Genomic DNA, 19,067 nt, shown 5'->3' on the forward strand with positions numbered 1-19,067 from the left:
TGTGAATGCATACACAGAATCTGTCAGTTTTTCTGATGTTAGTGTATATTGCTGTGCACTATCAGATAATGTGCACTGTCTGCATAATCGGTTTTGCACAGTTGAGCATCTGATGGATCATTGCATATGTATAGATAACGGATCAACGAATCAAAAACAAAAATAGCTGGAAAAACCTCAGCAGGTCTGACAGCATCTGCGGAGAGGAAGACAGTTAATGTTTCGAGTCCATATGACTTAGAGTTTCAGATTTCCAGCATCCGCAGTATTTTGCTTTTATCTTAATGGATCAACGAATGTGTGGTACATGTTGGATCAATGAGTGATGTGTACAGAATGGGTCTGTACACGTTATGTACAGGATGGATGTAGAGGATGGAACGATGTGTGTGATGTACAAGATGGATTGATGTGTGTTGTGTACAAGATGGATTGATGTGTGTTGTGTACAGGATGGATTGATGTGTGTTGTGTACAGGATGGATTGATGTGTGTTGTGTACAGGATGGATTGATGCATGTTGTGTACAGGATGGTTTGATGCATGTTGTGTACAGGATGGACTGATGTGTGTTGTGTACAGGATGGATTGATGCGTGTTGTGTACAGGATGGAATGATGTGTGTTGTGTACAAGATGGATGTACAGGATGGAGTGATGTATGTGTTGTACAGGATGGAGTGATGTGTGTTGTGTGCAAGATGGATTGATGCATGTTGTGCACAAGATGGATGTACAGGATGGATTGATGTGCGCTGTGTACAGGATGGATTGATGTACGCTGTGTACAGGATGGATTGATGTGTGCTGTGTACAGGATGGATTGATGTGTGTTGTGTACAGGATGGATTGATGTGTGCTGTGTACAGGATGGATTGATGTGTGTTGTGTACAGGATGGATTGATGTGTGCTGTATACAGGATGGATTGATGTGTGCTGTGTACAGGATGGATTGATGTACGCTGTGTACAGGATGGAGTGATGTGTGTTGTGTACAGGATGGATTGATGTGTGCTGTGTACAGGATGGATTGATGTGTGCTGTGTACAGGATGGATTGATGTACGCTGTGTACAGGATGGATTGATGTGTGCTGTGTACAGGATGGATTGATGTGTGTTGTGTACAGGATGGATTGATGTGTGCTGTATACAGGATGAGTTGATGCGTGCTGTGTACAGGATGGATTGATGTGTGCTGTGTACAGGATGGATTGATGTGTGCTGTGTACAGGATGGATTGATGTACGCTGTGTACAGGATGGATTGATGTGTGCTGTGTACAGGATGGATTGATGTGTGTTGTGTACAGGATGGATTGATGTGTGCTGTGTACAGGATGGGTTGATGCGTGCTGTGTACAGGATGGATTGATGGGTGTTGCGTATAGGATGGATTGATGTGTGTTGTGTACAGGATGGATAGATGTGTGTGGTATAGGATGGATCGATGCTTGCAGAATGCAATGGGTGCATTAATGATGACTACACATGTGTACGTATGAAAGATCACAATGTGTGCGTGCACTTGGTGGACCGTGGGTGCATTATGCACATATAAATCCTGGGCTAATGTTACTGTGTACATAATGTGATTGTGCGCTGCTGTGTAAACTGACCTGATTCTGCTTTGTGTAATGATGGGGAAGTATAGGGTTTATTTACCGACCACTTCAGCTGCCACTACTTTCCACACAAAGTGTTTCAATTTCACCAGTTTCCTTTCCTGGCTTAACATGAAAGCCAGATGGTAGTTATGGGCATGACAGCAAGTGCAACGAATACACCCTCCTGAAGAAGCTGAGTGATTTCCTGATCATCATCCTGATTAATAGGCTGAGCAGTTAGCTAGAAACAGTTTCATTGTTCAACAGCTAGCCCAAGATAAAAAGAAATTTCCTTTCTGTACATCTGCTCGGCTTTTCATTAATCTTATCATCATTTCAGTGCCTTCATTCATGTTCAGGCACTGGATTATTGGTCCCTGTGCCAGATAGTCTGTCATTGAGGCAACAGAGCTGATGTAGAAGCAGATGGTACAGGCAGGAAGGCAAATGTGATGCCCATGAATATGTATGAATACAACTTTAGTATTATCTTGGCAGTAATGGGGCAGACATTTTGCAAAGTAACTTATTCCTTGCCATTTTGTATAGTGGTTAAGGAATGAGATGGATGCACAGTAATGTGTACAAAGTTGGTGCCTGGGCAGTGAGGAGAGGGTTGCACAAACTTTGCATTTCTAGCTTAGACCTCTGGTTACAGGCAGAATAATATTTGCATTGCTGCTGAGCGAGTTTTGCAATCAGAGATGCCATCCTCTGGGTGGGTTGCTAAACTGAATTTACAGCTACCTGTTCAGATGTTGGTAAGGCTGCATTTATTACCCATCTCCAGCTGCCCTGAGAAAGTGGTAGTGGCCCATCTGCTAGCAATTGTATAACCGAGGGACTTAACGATTGTCAGTTCGGAGGGTATTAAGAGCTAATGAACTGTGGAGGGTATTGAGAGCGAATGAACTGTGAACTAGAGCCACAGTTGACCACACCAGGTAGAAGTGGCAGTTCCCCTTTCCAGAAGGTAATGTCCTAGCCTGCGCGCTCCATCCCCGCCTTTTCCCCAATCCAGCTCTTTATAGGCCATACCTCTCCTTCAGCCACAAGGATGGGTGAGTGACCTGCCTCAAAGTTTGCAGATTTAGACATCTGAGTGTTGAGAACTCTGTGCTGTGAATCTCTCTGTAGCATCTCAGTGCCTGAACTGCTAAAATGCCACTCTATGCTGCTTCTGGCACCTGTGCCAAGAGATGAACTTGGAAATCCATTCACTGCTCTCTATCAATGTAGTTCTAGTTGTGGTTCAGTGGTAGCACTCTTGCTTCTGAGTCAGAGGGTTGTGGGTTCATGTCCTGCTCCAGAGGTTTGAGTACTACGCTATAAAGTGCTAAGGCTATGTATAAACTTTTCTCTTTCTTTCTCCTGTCATCCCCTCCCAAACAGACACCAATCTTGTACAGATTACATCTATCTCACTTCTTAACAATACAAAATGGCAAGAAATAAGCAACATTACATATATTTCCCCACGACTGTCAAGATAACATTGAAGTTACGTTTGTACACAATTATGCGCATCAAACATGATTTCCTGCTGCTACCATCTGCTTCTCCATTAGCTCCATTTGTATGGGCTTGACTCGAGGTGAAAGGCCCTTTGAATTTGCCCTGTGCCACTCAGCAGGCTAGTAACTCACTGAGTAGGGAATTCTGGTCACACCTGTTACTCCATGACAGTATGGCAAAGTTCCAGGGTACTGTGCCATGTACTGCCAGCTGTTTTATTTAAAATGCCAGGCGGGCACAGATAATAAAACCAAGGCGATCCCTTTCCACAGATGTAATGTGGAGCATTTTGTTCGCCTAGATTGAATATCAGCATCATAGGATGAAAAAATGATCCCTTAATGTATTCAAGATTTCGAGCTCATATCCCAAATGTTTTGGTTAAAAGGATTTGTTGCTCATCTACAGTTGGAGGACGTAAGCATATGTATAAAGTTGTTTAAACAGTGGAGTTGCACTAAGCAAGTGCTTCATGCACGAAACACACTTAACCACTAGACCATGCAGTGTTTCCCTGTTTTGATTCTCCTTTGAGGGACCTGAATGAGAACTATGTACAAAACATACTCACGGGCTGGATGGAATTATTGGCAAACTGCTTCTCTCTGCCAGTGCATCTATAGATTGGTAACACTTTGAGATCATTTAGATTTCATTTACTTTAAAAATTACTTGCATATTAATCTCAATGCAGTGGATGAATGTGTTAATCTTATACTTTATAGAAGAGTTACCATGGAGTGTAAAACTTGAACAGGATAAAAGTTTAGTAGTGGTGAGGACAGCGGCAGCTGTTGTGACATCACAATAGCCTCTGTGTTGGTAAGCTGATCCTGGGCCTGCTGATCATGGGAAAAGAATGCAAAGATAGAGCCAGGAGATTGAAGGGTAGAACTGGGAATAGGGAAATCACGGACAGAATCATAAATGCTTATTGAAAAAGATTGAAACAATGCTGGATTTTTAAAAGAAGTAGAAGAGAATCCTGCCGATGCTGAAAACCTGAAATTAGAACTGAAAATAGTGGAAATTTAATAGAAGATTTAAAAAAAGAAATCCTTGATGGAATAAACTGAAAAGTGATTTTACCTGTATGCATAAAGGAAACTCGCTACTTCCACTCTCTGTTCAGCAGTTGGCAGGAAGCACCTGCATGCGTTCTTCACCAGTGCAAAAACTCATTGTTTCATTCACAACAGGAAATACATGGATTCAGGTGCTCCCTTGAACAAGACTTGGGAGAATGGAGTCTGGCAGAGAGATATAGAGACCTGAGCATTTTTTTCCTCTGGGTCCTATTCCAGATTAAGACATTAAAAAAGCTCATTCCTGTTTAATACGGGAATACCTACACAGGGTGTGGAATAAATTTATGCAATCACATAGGCATGAAAGTGAGTGCATGTCTGTGATTACCACCACACAATGAGTTGAATCAGCCACTATGAGCAGGCCACTTGTTGGCAAACATGGGCTTTGCACCAAGCAAGCAAAACAAATAAAAGTGTAGAATCAGTGCTCCTTTTCAATAGGGGCCCCTCATTTGCTCATTGGGTCTGGAATAACCCAGTCACTTTATGACATTCCCATGCCTTCATTTGATAGAGGACCTCAAGAGGAATGGGAACATTAAGAAATGAACTTTTTCAAGATCAGTGAAGGTCTCCTGTGGCAGCAGATCAGCAGAACTCTTGGAGGGACAGCGTAAATGTTGAATATCATTTCTCAAGAAATGCTTAAGTTACAGCGAGAGATCAGAACAACCCTACTGGAATTTTCAAGTCAAAAGTTCCAACATTTTCCTTTCTTTACGAGGGGCAGTACTGCCCCAGTCCTCCACACCTCCACTTGGTGACCATGGCAGAATCAGGTAGGGCGTAATGGGAGGCACATGGAGCAGAAAGTGAGCTGAGAGCCACGTTGTGAATGGGAGGCAGTCAGCAAATGGTTCATGCACCACTGACTTACAAATTGAACAAGGAATGATTACACGTCCCACTCTGTAGTTCATCTGCCACTGGTGGCCTTCAGTCCTCAGCAAGTACCAACCACCATCAGGTTTCAGTGTAACCTGAGCACTATTTCTTCCACGATGAACTATCACCATCAGAAAAAACAATTGATAAGACATCTCCTGAGCCAAATCGTAATTGTGATATAAATGGAAAGTGCTATCTAGTGTGAAATGTAATTAGCTGCCAATGGGACAACACATATTGCTGCACCAGAATTAACACCTCAGCACTGAGTGCCTCCCAACATGGTCAACAACTGTAAGCTACTTCTTGGGAATCGATCTTTTTAAATGCACTGCCCCATGGCGTGATATATACAGGTTCAAGGCCTCACTTGGCTGGGTTTCCCTTGCCTCACCTACTCGGTGTGAGGAACATACTGAGAAAAGACAAGGCCCATGTTGGGCAGGGAGGAAAAACTCTCTGGCAAGCATCACCTCCCTCCTTGTAACCAGCTAAGACTGGAATTGTTGGGGGTCCAGCAGGATATCTAACCCTGTTCTCGCCCAGTATCCACACACACACACACACATCCTTTGCAATAGGAACTGCTGAAAAGCAATTGGGAACTGCTGAAGAGCAATCGGGAACTCTGTTCCCTAAATCAGTGCCCCTAAAGTCAATTATAGCCACCCCGAGATTCCCCTTTTTTTCCCCCAGCTGAGCACAGCTAACTCAGCACAGTCCAAAGATTTAAGCTGGAGCCCTGTGGCCTGTATGGTTCAATGACTTTAACCACTGGGAGGAGTTAAATAAGGTCATAAAATCAAAAAAGACCAGGGACTGAACCTGCCACCTTCCTGATTTCCAATGAACTGTTGAGGGAGCTTTGTACTGTACTTGTACTGTAGCTTTTCTTTTTCTGATTGATTTTTTTGAGTACATGTTCACAAAGAAAGGTTTCATGTTACAATGAGTTACATGTCTCACTGTACTTCTCATAGTCAGACTGCTTCTATATTGACTTCCCAAATGATCTTTGTTAACACCTTGGAGGTAAATTTTCTGTTTGTTAACGCTGCTAATATCAGTGCAGCTCCGCTGGAATCGGCTAAACCAGTGCCAAAAAATTGGGGGGTTTTAAACATAGCTGAGTTATGGCCAAAAGCACCTACATTCATGTTTACTGTGATCTTGTATGTTGGTTCGAGATTCAGTTTGGTCGACCCCAGATTCAGCCACAGGACTGGCCATGGCTCCAGGTCAAAATTGCAATATTGCACCAATTGTACAGGATCAGGAGGTTCTTCAGTTTGTTAGGTGTCCAGGCACCAGCAGGCACAATGTAAAAGTTAATTCACATCCAAAAATAGTTAATTGACTGACTAGTGTATACCAATGAAACTATTGAATGGCTCGGGATGGTTCTTTTAAAGTCATTTTCAGTGATTTATAATTGGGTTTCTCCAAGGTGGAGGACTGGAGATCCTCATTAAAAATGCCTATTTTGGGTGAAAAAGCTTTTACTGGAAAGAAAGAATAGAAATGATTATGTTGTATTACACGGCTGAACTGTGCTGGTTCATGAAGAATTTTATATTTTGTAATTATGCAATTTTTAACAGAACCCAATTTCAAGTGCGTTTTGAATGCAATTTCCCAATGCCCTAAAGTGGAAACTTCACCCTGTATGTGTCTGTGAGTGGGAGATTACACTCTTTTGTATTGTTTTAGAGAGATCTCATGACTACCAAAATTACTGTGCATTCTAGGAATTTCTAATCAGCTTGACAAAGGTTCTGTGTTCTTCTAGTAAACATGCACACAGAGTTAATGTTAAATTACGTCTAATGTCGAAAGGCATCGAGTGCCTTTGAAGTGTTACATAGATTTGTACATGATTAGCAGTCTTAATATGTGTCGAATTGTTTAAAGCACAGCTATTTATCATTGTTACTGCCTGTGTCTCAACCATTGCTCATCACAAAATTCCACAACACTAAACCATACTTTCGCTCCCATTTCATATTTTTAGTTCTGTGTCTCTCCTTTCATCCCTCCTTCCTTCCTGTGCTAACCTGAGAGTCAGGATTTCAGGAAAATGTATTAAAAAATTACAGTGCGTGAGATAGAAATCAAACATTTTCTGAAGTAGAATAAAACTAGTTATATGTTCTTGCTCAACTCCCAGTGCCAGAAATGTGGGAAGCATGCTGTGAAGTATAGACTCGTGACATCTGAATTGTGTTGCGTAAGGTTAGGCGAAACAGCTTGATTTATACAGCAATGACTTAAGTGTTTCTTTAATTGGGAATGTGGTTGATGCACAAGTCTTACAGCCACATTTTTCATGCCTGATGTAAAAACTGAGCAATAACTCATGCAGAAGGGTCTTGTTTTGTAGCTAAGGACAACTGTGAATATCGGCAGAGGCAGAGGCTCGGGCTGAAACTACCAATGTGCTTCATTGTTCAAAACCATCTTTGCCAGACATCATTTTGCACTGAGGAAAAATATGTTAACTGGAATATGGGTAACCCTGAACCAGTAAAGGCAGATCAGAGGGCAAAGGCATCTTTGAATTTTTCAAAATGACTATAAAGATCTCACAAGACAAAACGGAAAATGCTCAAAATATTCAGTAGATCATTCAATATCAGTGGAGCGAGAAACAGAATTAATGGCCGGGATGTTGTTGGGTCAAAGAGGGTCTCACCCATTGGTTGCCAAACCAGCCGAAACCCCTCTCGGTTTTATGGGGGAGGCCCAACAGAGTCCAGTGCCTTCAGCCTTCAGGCACCTAATTGGCCATCATCAGGCCTTCCCTGCGATTGAGGTCCCTGGTGGCAGAAGTCCCCCCACCAAGAGCTGCTAGCCAATCATGCCACCAGTAGGTGGCTTCTGCCGGCAATGCATCCAAAAGAGGTCCAGGATCATCATGGGATCCTAGACCAAAGGTGAATGAAGGTGGGATGGAGGTCACAGGGTGGGGGTCGAGGAGGGTTGGGGGGCTGCTGTCAGCAGGGCCATTCCCCCCCCACCCCACCCAATGCTGGGTCCCTCAACTGGGCACAGAACGATCTCCCCCAACCCCCAGAAGGCTGCCGGCAAACTATAGGAAAGCTGGGCAGTCCCGATTTAATCCCTGAGCCACCAGTAAATTGCAAAGGGCTCAGAGATAATGAGCGTCAATTGACTCACTAATGAGTCAAATTGACATCCTGCCGCCAAAGGTTGGGGATTCTGCGTCCGCCCCTTCCGCCCTCCAACTTAATCAGGGGAGGTTTTGCCACCGCCAAAAAATTGAAGCAGGTCCTCTGCCATGTTTGCCGCAGTGAGGGGCTGCATTAAATCCAGCCCATTGTGTCAAGTCAATGACCTTTCTTCAGAACAGCAATCTGATTTTGTGTGTATATGTTTGTTTATTTCTTAAGCAGGTTGAGCATCACATCAATTGAGGTGGTGACTGGGTCACTGGATTCTGATGGCAGCTGACTGCCTAGCTGTACACTGCACTGTAATACCCTGTACAGCCTTGCGTTCTTGAGGTATGGTTATTTATTTTCCATTTAAGTACTTAAATTCAAATTGCATTAAATTTCTCAGAGTTTTAAAAGAAATGGTCAAACCATTTATTTACCGTTAATCAGACATAAAAATATTTGACCATGTTCTCGATGTTTTATAGAGGTAGCAGTCACCTCCTCAGTTGATGTGATGTGGGATTCCTGCCCGCCTTGGGAAACATGCTGATGCCAATTAGCTTTTCATTATTGTAACAGTGACATGGAGCACTCTTGGGAGGTATTTTAAAAATGTTGCCCCCCGCCCCCCCGACTTCCTTGGCCTCCAAACTGCTGTTGGACCAGTACTCCTATTGGGGCAGGCTCCTCGCATGCGCGCACAGATGGGCACAGATTGTCCACCCTACATATTTAAATGCCACCACCCTGCCAGTTTAGGACAGGGTCCATGTCATGTTCCAAGGGATGACAGGAGTTCCGCACTGTCCGGTGAAATCAGACTTCAGGAACTTCCGATTCACAGTCTCCAAGCCATGGAAACTGGAAAGACCTCAGACTTGATCCCTAGCCTACTGTGAGTTGGTTGATTTCAGCCAGGATGGTAATAGCAGACCTACCTTATTATCTCTGGGTCAGGGAGGGGTAGCCAGTGTTCCTATTCATGACCTTCATTAATGAAACCCCAGCTGGATGAATCTGTGTTAATGTTGAGACAGAACAAGAGCAAGCTCCACTGTGATATCTTTCATGGTCCAGTAGCCCAGCAGCATTCATTGTCAAGGTTTGCATGATCACCAATTGGGGAACTGTACCCCAGAAAGAGGTCAAAGCCTACAGACAAAGGCAGTGGGGAGAAGTCATTCCCAGATGACATCTAGCTTCATGTAGTCACCTAATATCAAAATGCACTCACTCCTAACACTCAAACCTGCAAACATTTTTTTCAGGTCGCACTGTTCAGCTGGCCAGTCAATCATCTTCTCTGTCGCCAGGTCAGCAGGTTTTAATAAAAACGCTTTGATAACGAAAAGTTTATTGGCATTTGTATGTTGCCAAGGCCTTCAGTTTTCAGTGAGTTAATGCTCTTCATGCTGCAGGGTGTTTGGCAAGTTTTTTTTTTAAAACTGCCTTCCTCTCGCTGTGTTTAATAACATATTCTGTACTTTTCAAGTGCTGACCATTCAAATATGTTTCCACAAGCTTCTGAGTGCCAAGAATTGTGTTTTACAGTGGTTCGTACCCATAGTCTGTCATGCTGCATCGCTAAGATCATGAGAAGAGGATTTCCCACTGTCATGTTCCCAAAGAGAGACAGTTCAGTCACTGAAACAATTTATGGTTATACTCCTCATGCTTTTTCTTTCAACACATGATTAATTGTAAGAGTATTAATTTAAATCAAATGACTCTGATATGGAGTAATGAAACAAACTGGGAAGTTTCCAGAAATTAACATGATCTGTTAGCTTTTTAGCAAAAAACTAATCCCTTTGCTATATGTGTGTTGGGTGCATGAAGAGTCCACCATTAATACAGTAACTGTATTGTTTAATCCTCTTATGGTGAATTTATAATGAGATTCTCTATGTTATGTCTTCTTGGACAGCACACGCAACCTAAATTTAAAATTATATAAATGCCTTTGCTACCACCTGGAATGCACTGCCTCAAAGTGTGGTGGAAGCTAATTCAATAGTAACTGTCAAAAGGAATTGGATATATACTGCAAAAGAAAAAAAAATAGAGGCCTTTGGTGAAAGGGCAGGGAAGCTTTCAAATAGCCAACACATGTGTGATGGGCTGAATGGCCTCTTTCTGTGCTGTAGATTCTTTGACCTCAGCCGCCTTAATGGGATTCTGCATTCTTGGGCTGGGTAGAGAAAAATCAGCAAGAAGATTTTTCACCTCATCACTTTTCAGTGAGTCTAGCTGGAAGCCTCTGTGTATGGATTGACCTTGTTTGTATACTGCATGTCTGTCACCCTCAGGGGGAATGATTGCTGCCTTCTTTGCCATTAATCCTCAAACAGCCATATTGTATGGGGAGATGGTAGTGTTGTGGCAATAACCCAGAAGCCCAGGCTAATCCTCTGGGGGGGCATGGGTTCAAATCCCACTATGGCAGCTGGTGCAATTGAAATTCAATTTAAAAAGAAATTGGAATTGTAAGCTAGTCCATGGTGACCATGAAGCTATTACTGATTGTTATAAAAACTCATCTGGTTCACTAATGTCCTTTACAGAACAAAAGCTGCTGACCTTTCCTAGTCTGGCATACATGTAACTCCAGATCCACAGCAATGTGGCTGACTCTTAGTGGCTTAGCAAGCCACTCATTTCAAGGGCAATTAGAGATGGGTAACAAGTGCTGGCCTTGCCAGTGATACCCAAATCCCATGAAAGAATAAAAAAAATTGTATCACTGGGTAGCTGAAGAATGTAGGAGAGTTGAAGCTGAAATATGAATTGCAGAGCTGACAATTTCCATGAGCTCCTCTTGATTTTCCGCTGTAATTTCAGCAGAGATCATCAGAAACTCTGGAGAAATGGCATGAAGGTTAATTTTTCATCATCTGTGCTGTTTCCCCCTGGGTTTCTACTGACAGTAGATTGAGAAAACCTCAAGCAGAAATTCCAGGCATAAATAAACGCAAAATAAAAGTAACTCCTAAAGGCTGACAGTTATCTCTTCCCAAGTTCTGTTACATGGGATTATCAGAAATTTTCAAACAGCCATATTCAGTAAAGTGATGCTTATAATTGGAATAAATGAGAAGCAGAGCCCTGATAACTTTATTCCATCTACTTCAGTAAGAATACAAGTTCCTTCCCATTTTTCGTCATTGTGCAGGTCACAATGCACCAGGAGGGAAAGCTGATGTTTTTAAGAAATTAATCAAATGAATAGTTGTATGCTTAAGGGCTGACGTTCCAATTACACAGTTCTGAGACACAGCCAGCAGAATCGCACAGTACTGAAACACTGCTGCTCATGCAATGAGATCACTGCAATGTCATCTCTGCCAATTTGCCTCTGTTTTGAGAGTACTATCTGTGATTCAAATGTTTAACTTTGTTTTAAGACTCCAATTATACGGCTACGTATGGGTGAATGTGAAGTGTCAGTGCAAAAGTAGTACAACTCCAGCTTCAAATTCTCACGCTGATTTGAGTTGGCACAGGCTCCAGTTATACAGCCACGTCCCATGAGAGAGTGAAAAAAAATTGTAGGCGAGGAGAGTGACATTTTAATGGCTTAGCAAGCCACTCGGTTCAAGGGCAATTGGAGATGGGTAAAAAATCCTGGCCTTGCCAGTGATGCCCATGTCCCATGAAAAAATGAAAAAAATTGTACCACTGGGTAGCTGAAGAATGTAGGCGAGCAGAAGCTGAGATACAAACTGCAGAGTGGCCTTTAGGAGTGGCATCTTAAAAATGCTCAGATGGCTTATTGGACCTTTGGACAGGATACTGGTTCAGACTGCACGTACATAATCCTATGAGGGAACAGATACTAATTTTGGACTTCACCAGCTGGGCAGAAACCTGGCTGGGCAGCTGCTCTGCCCACTGTCGAATCTGACTAATTTCCATGCCATTGGAATCAATGGGCATGTTGAACAATGGGTAAAACAATCCACATTAATGGTGTAAGAAGCTATTTACTCTTGTTCTTCAGGGTTATTGCTGATCTTGCACTTGCAGAAGATCTGGAGAATACCCATGGAAATTTGTGCCTATGATTGCTGCACTGGGGTTAATATCAGCAACGCCGAGAGTGGAATTCCCCATGTGCCACCGAGTCTCTTATGTTTGCCTGGACGCTAGTCCAAAGTTCCTTTCTGGCTAGCGCTATTTCAGTCTAGACCAGTGTGAAGCTAGCAGTATGACTGCAGTCTGTGGCTGTGCATAGCACATTAGATACCAGGTCTAAGGTGGTTGGGTAATTAATGGCGCAGCAAAACGTCGAGGAAGGAAAAGGGTAAAAACAACTGAGCATTTTAAAATAGTATAGACTGGCTCATCAATCCTTCGTAATTTAAAATTGATAGTAGGCAAAAAAATAAATCCATGGAAGCAGTCAGAAATCACCCATTTTTCTGGCTGGTCTACTTGAGGGGTTAAAGTGCTCATTTCAGATGATAAACATTGAATGCCTCAAGCTCAAAACAGCATGATAATTGGTGGACATTAAATCTTGAATACTGAAGAAAAGATAGGATTAACGAGGGCTGGGATAGGAGTGTGATTGCAAACCCATCTGATTGAATGACGCTAGAGGTGACAGAACTGTTTGAAATATGTACCTGGAGGTTTACTGGGAATGATGAAAGACAGCAGAACCCAGGAGATGTTAATTGAGTACAGATCTAAGAGCTGGCGGAGATGAGACACAGGGTGGAATTTTCTTTGCCCGCTGGCGTTCGGCATCACGGCGTGTGCGGACAATATGGCGGGAAAGCCAAAAATCGGTTTCACAACGTCATGAAACCAGTTTGCAGTCGTCATTGGTGGGCCACATTTCCCACTGCCCCACGTCGGGAACCTCATTGTAATACATCTGCATATCATTATAAGCCCAGCTCGCCGGAATCATCCCCCCCCCCATGCTGGATCATCCAGGCACGTGATTGCAGGATGGCGTGTTTCGCCACTGAACATAAGTAGCGTGCACCTGGCGAGCTGCAGTTTGCTCGGGGCTTCGAGGTTTGTTTGCCTACCTTACTCCTGGCAGCACTCATGGTCATCAGCACCAGGCTTCGCAGGCAGCACCACATCACTTTGAGGGGCCTCACGGGCAGGTCTCTACCTACCAGACCAGCCGTAAGGCGGGGGTGGCTTTTCAACGGCTGCAGGGTTATAGCTTGCTTGGCGAAGGGGGAGAAATGGCCTCAGGCAAAGGAAGAGGCTACAGGGCTGGGCATTACTGGGGAAGTGGGGTATGTGTGGGGACAAATCTTGATCTTTGCAAGTGGCCTCAAAAGGGTGAGGGCCAAGGTGGCAGTCTCCAGAGGAGATGAGTCCAGATGGAGATATGAAGGTGTGTGTGAGAGAGTGAGTGGTGATGTCCCTTGAGCTGGCAGTGAATGAGATGCTGGTGAATGTGTGATGGCCTAGTGAGCGTGTGAGTTTATAGTGATGAGTTGTTTGCAGTACCCTGGCAGCATGGATGAGATCATTCATCCTCTATCTGCACTGGATGGCCAACCTCTTCTGTGCAACGTTGGCAGTGACCACCTCTGTCACCGCCTCCCAAGCAGGAGTGGTGACACTGATGGACCTCCTGCGGCTGGTGCAGGGACAAAGGACATCGCGGCCGTCTCCAACGGTGTCCAGAAGGCATCCCAGGGATGCGTCACTGAATCGGGGGTCTGCAGTCCTCTTGTCTTTCAGGGCCTGGTCTTCTGTGCAGCAGCCCTGGGCTGGGAGCACTGAGAGGTCTGCACGCAGCTGCACTTTAAATCTGGTGCTCGGCGTGAGGAAGCGGTGAGGTGACAGAGTGGCGGGTGAATCAGAGGCCGCCCGCCAGCAAAGCAGTGTATTTCCCGGGAATGCATGATTAATGAGGCGGGATTAGGATGATATGGCGCGAAACCCTGCCATTGTGGCCAGTGGGTAAAACGTCCTTTTTCCTGCCCGCTACTGCACCTAGTGCAAATCTGGGATGATTCCAACCACAGAGTCAGGGGAGCTGCACCCAATTGGATAGATGCTGACTCTAGAGTTGCCTCTGCAATGAGAAGAGGTAGATGCCTTTCCCTAAGGTCTTCTCCAGCTTGACCATCACTGGCAGCATCCATCTCGCATAATTGATCGTCACCTGATTGGGAATCATCTAGATCAACCCACCTGCAGGGACTTTCTTTTTGTTGACAATAATCGCCATGAAAGTTCCATTTATATTTAGCTGTTTAAATGGCTGCTGTGGAATGGCTGAGAGAATTGTCTGTCTGAAACCAATACTATGACTGAGGCTAAATGCATTGTTGTGGGTTACCCATGTAGGTCAGTGGTTTCTGCTAACAAAACTGAGAAAAATTGACAGTTCCATACACAATCATAATCTGAACAAGCAACACTTTAGGCAACATATCCACGTGCTTTTGTGTTTGTGTGCACGCACGGATGTTTGACAATGTTTGTGAGGTGAGGTGACCTACTGTCACTCTCACTGGGGATCCCCATGTACCAAGGCCTGGAAATTCTTGCGTTATTAACGTGGCAGCTCCAAGTAGCAGAGCCAGACTTCTGCTTGCTGCACTGAAGGATGCCGACCCCCGCCCTCAGAAGCTCTGGGGTCAGCTTATTTAAATAATGCTTGAAACCATTTAAATAATGCACTGTTTAAAGGGGTGGTGGAAGCATACACAAGAGTGACTTTCAAAAGGGGATTGGATCAATCCTTGAAGGGGAAAGATTTGCAGAGCCATCAGGGAATGGGCAGGGGAAGTGAAACTAATAGGTAGCACTTTCAAAGACAGTGGAGTGGATGGCCTCCCTCTGTCCTCTATCACTGTGCGGGAGCTAACCTGGACAGACCCCAAAACCAATCATGGGACTGGTGTTGCAGGATTTCACATGCCTATTCAGCTTTGTGCTGCCTGCTTATTACCATGATTAAAGTGGAGGTAACATTGTGGTCAGTGTCCCCCTTAAATCATTTTTTGTTGTGCACCGGCCTTTCAAATTTTTGTGCATGGCTGTGGACACATGGTAACTGAACAACAACAATTATTTATACAGTGCGTTTAGTATAACGAAATGCCCCTAAGCACGTTCACAGGAGCAATTATAAAACAAAGTCTGACACCGAACCCCATAAGCAGATGTTAGGTCAGATGACCGAAAGCTTGGTCAACGGGGTAGGTTTTAAGGATTGTCTTAAAGGAGGAAAGCGAGGTAGAGAGATGGGGAGGGGAATTCCAGAGCTTGACACCCTGGCAACTAGAGGCACAGTGACCGGTTGTGGAGCAATTTTTAAAAATTATTCTTTCATGGGATGTGGGTGTCGCTGGCAAGGCTGGTATTTGTTGTCCATCCCCAATTGCCCTTGAACTGAGTAGCTTGCTTAGCCATTTCAGAGGGTAATTAAGAGTCAATCGTTTTACTATGGGTCTGGAGTCACATGTAGGCCAGACCAGGTGAGGATGGCAGATTTCCTTCCCTAAAGGACATAAGTGAACCAGTAGGGTTGCCAACTCAGGCTGGATATATTCTGGGGGACGTTGGTTGAAGTGATGCCACAGAAGGCCGGCGTCCTGGTGTGAAAATTGAATTTCTTCACTGACCCAATTTCTCATCTACCCCGCCATCTCATCACACTTCCCTTGACCATTCTCCCAGATTCAGTTTCTTGACATTTATTTCTCTTTTTTGGTTTCTCCTTCCTCTCCCCCACAACAACCACCTTGGGGACGCTTAAATGTTTAATTCTGACTTCCAACACGAGTTGTGTTCAATGTCTCAAGGTTAGAAGAAAACAAATAAAACAACTTACACTGCACTGACTGAGTTAATAGTACATCAGATTTTGCAACTGCAACTGATGTGATGCTGAACTTCATAAAAGTCCACAGATGACTCTCCCAATTCAGCGACATGAATAATTAAACCAGTGCCTTTAACTGGCAGACAGATCTTAGCATGGGTACAGAAAGCTCTGTCTATCTACTTCACCTTCGGACAGATCTGCTTGAATTGAGATTTGTTTGAAGTGTCAATATTTAACTGTTTTAATCTCGCACCCATACTTGGGACACAAACTGCCAGAGCCATGCTCTACTCTAACACCATTTGCGGAACCATGAAGCCTTCAGCGCACGAACCCAAGTTCACAGCGCAACAGTGACTCAGAACTGTGGTTCTGCCCTATCAGCCCAGTCTGGGTCTGGCCCTGTTGCTGAGTTCGCTTGGGCGCGTATACTAATCTGAGATTTTCTGAGGGACCAAATGAAGTGAATTTTATCATTTCAGAAAAGTGTGTCTTTTCCAAGATAATGTAGGGAAACAATCCTATCAACCTGAATTTAAATAGGTCTTCATGTTATCAATTTGTTCCTTCTTTTCCAAGCAACAGGTACAAGGAGGGGTAAAAGTGAACCCTTTGCTTTTTAAAATCTCCCGGATTGCTTTTAAAAGCCACCTGGAGATTGATGCTGATTCCAGGAGTCTCCTGGCCATTCCGGGAGGGTCGGCAACCCCTCAGACCAGATGGGTTTTTGTGGAAATCAATGGTAGTTTCATGGTCACCATTACTGAGACGAGCTTTCAATTCCAGATTTTATTTATTTAATTTAAATTCCAGCTGCCATGGTGGGATAATTGGGAATGCGCGAGAGGCCAGAATCAGAGGAGTGCAGATATCTCAGAGGGTTGTGAAGTTTGAGGAGATTACAGAGATAGGGAGGGGCAAGGTCATGGAGGGATTTGAAAACAAGGGTGAGAATTTTAAAATTGAGACGTTGCTTGACCAGAAATGTGTGCCCATGGATGCCATTTTGGATTCCTAGGGGCACTTGTAGTGCTGCCACCTAGGGGCTAGATAAACCAATGGAGGTGGGATTGAAAATTTAAGCAGGAAAAGGAGCAAGGCTGCTAGTTCCATATTGAAGTAGCTGGATGGAGTTAAGGAGTGAAGCACACAATGACAGCAATATGCCAGGCCACTGGATAAGGATATGTCAACATCAACATTTAATAGCCTGTGAAGAGGAAGCATTGCAATAATTGACTTGAACTTTAGCCTGGCAGAGGGAATGGATATATGGGAGTATCTCTGGAATGAGTGGAGTTGCGAGAGTGTAAATGATTTCTTTTATGTTTCTATGTATCCGTTGACATCTTCACCAACTATTACATCGCTTGCAGAGATTCACAAAGTTGGTGATCAAGCAGACCAAAATTAACAGTATTGTTTTTTCTATTCCCTGGACACTGCTTGTCAAATGTCAGCTGATAAATACAGCAGAACAAAACCGTGCTGTGCCCTTGACCTCTGGCAACACTGCCAACCATTCAGCAACCCCATCATTCACCCTCTGCATTGAACCTAACAGCCCTGAGACATCAACTCAAGGGGGAGGGGTGGGGTGGTGGGGGGGTGGTGTGGGGTGATTGCAGATGGTTTAGATAAGGAATTGGTATGTAGTGAAACACAAAGAAGCCAGAGTATGCATTATGGAAGTGGAGCTTCATATAGTTTAACAGAGGATAAGATGTGTTAGCCCTGGCTGTAGGGCGAGGTGACAATGATCTCAGGGATCCTGTCGTGAAGTGAAGGATGCCAGCAGACATAGGTGGAGACCCTGCCCAAGATGTGACGGGGATGGTGGTGGAGTCCACTGCAATGCTATATGATCTCGGCCCATTGCAGGGTAAGATGACTGGATATCATTCCGTTGGGCTCCCAATGGGCAGGCTGAAATCTCACTCCCGCCCACCTACTTTCAAATCATTCTCACCAATTTCAGGCAAGAATCAAAGGGGCAACATTTAAATGAAATAAATACTTTCATTTATATACCACTTTTCATACCCTCAAGGCATCTTAAAATACTTTTCAGCCAATTAAATATTTTCTTTTGAAGTCTAATCACTGTGGCAATGTAGGAAACATAGCAGCTAGTTAGCACACAGCAAATACCCACAAACAGTAATGTGGTCAGAACCAATTAATCTGTTTTAGTGCTGTTGATTGTGGGATAACTAATGGCCAGGGCACCAGGGACTATTCTTCAAAATTGTGCCATGGGACATTTACATCCACCTGAGAAGGCGGATGAGGTTTCGGGTTAAAGTTCCGTCTGAAAGATGACGCCTCTGACAGCGCAGCGTTCCCTCAGTAATGTGATGAAGTGTCACCCTAGATTTTGTGCTCAAGTCTCTGGAGTGGATGAGAGTTGAGGTTGCTCAGCCTCAGACTGGCTGCATTGTAAATGCTTCCCTCATGCCTGGTTGCCTTTTATAGGTTTCATCTTTTCACTATCCTCACTACCAGCCCCTCCCCTCAGAGCCTTTTCCCCACTGCCAGTTAATGGTGAAACTCTCACACATTCAGCACACCAAAATAAATCCTCTGTCAGTGTTTCAAGGTGATGTTAAATGCATAGCTGGTCAGTTCAGCTCCCTAATGAATAATGTTTTAACATTGATCCTAGGCGGTTTTTACACAACATCATGATGGATTAATGTAGCTGCTGTCTTGACTTGTTTTAAGGAGTTGTTTCAAATTTATATTTATAAATTCAGTGCAAGTTGTAGCAGAACCATTTCTGGAATATTAAATTGCATGTTACGTGTGGCCTCTGGACTGGTGGGTTTTGCTGGCTGGTTGATGCTCCCTTGAGTGACTTTCTGTGAGTGATTCTTTGTGCTATATTATCAAAGGAGGTACACCACAACCAGAAACAACAATGTGAAGCTGCCACGTTTCATATGTGAGCATCAACACCTGTGCATTACCACTAAAC

General features: G+C 44.0%; 1 protein-coding gene across 6 annotated transcripts in view; it reads left to right on the forward strand.

Moving 5' to 3' along the window:
• The window catches only part of lhfpl2a (LHFPL tetraspan subfamily member 2a), a 216,624-nt gene that overhangs the window by 128,473 nt on the left and 69,084 nt on the right, over positions 1-19,067 (forward strand). For 3 of the 6 annotated variants that reach the window (XM_078563365.1, XM_078563376.1, XM_078563360.1), the window contains one exon: positions 8,509-8,622. The exons of 2 other annotated variants lie outside the window; for them this stretch is intronic. The gene's annotated coding sequence lies outside the window, so the exon portion shown is untranslated. The remainder of the gene's footprint in view (positions 1-8,508; positions 8,623-19,067) is intronic. One more of the 6 variants, XM_078563370.1, reaches the window with a different exon arrangement.

The sequence above is a fragment of the Cetorhinus maximus genome, chromosome 2, assembly GCF_964194155.1.
Source record: "Cetorhinus maximus chromosome 2, sCetMax3.hap1.1, whole genome shotgun sequence".
Lineage (NCBI taxonomy): Eukaryota > Metazoa > Chordata > Chondrichthyes > Lamniformes > Cetorhinidae > Cetorhinus > Cetorhinus maximus.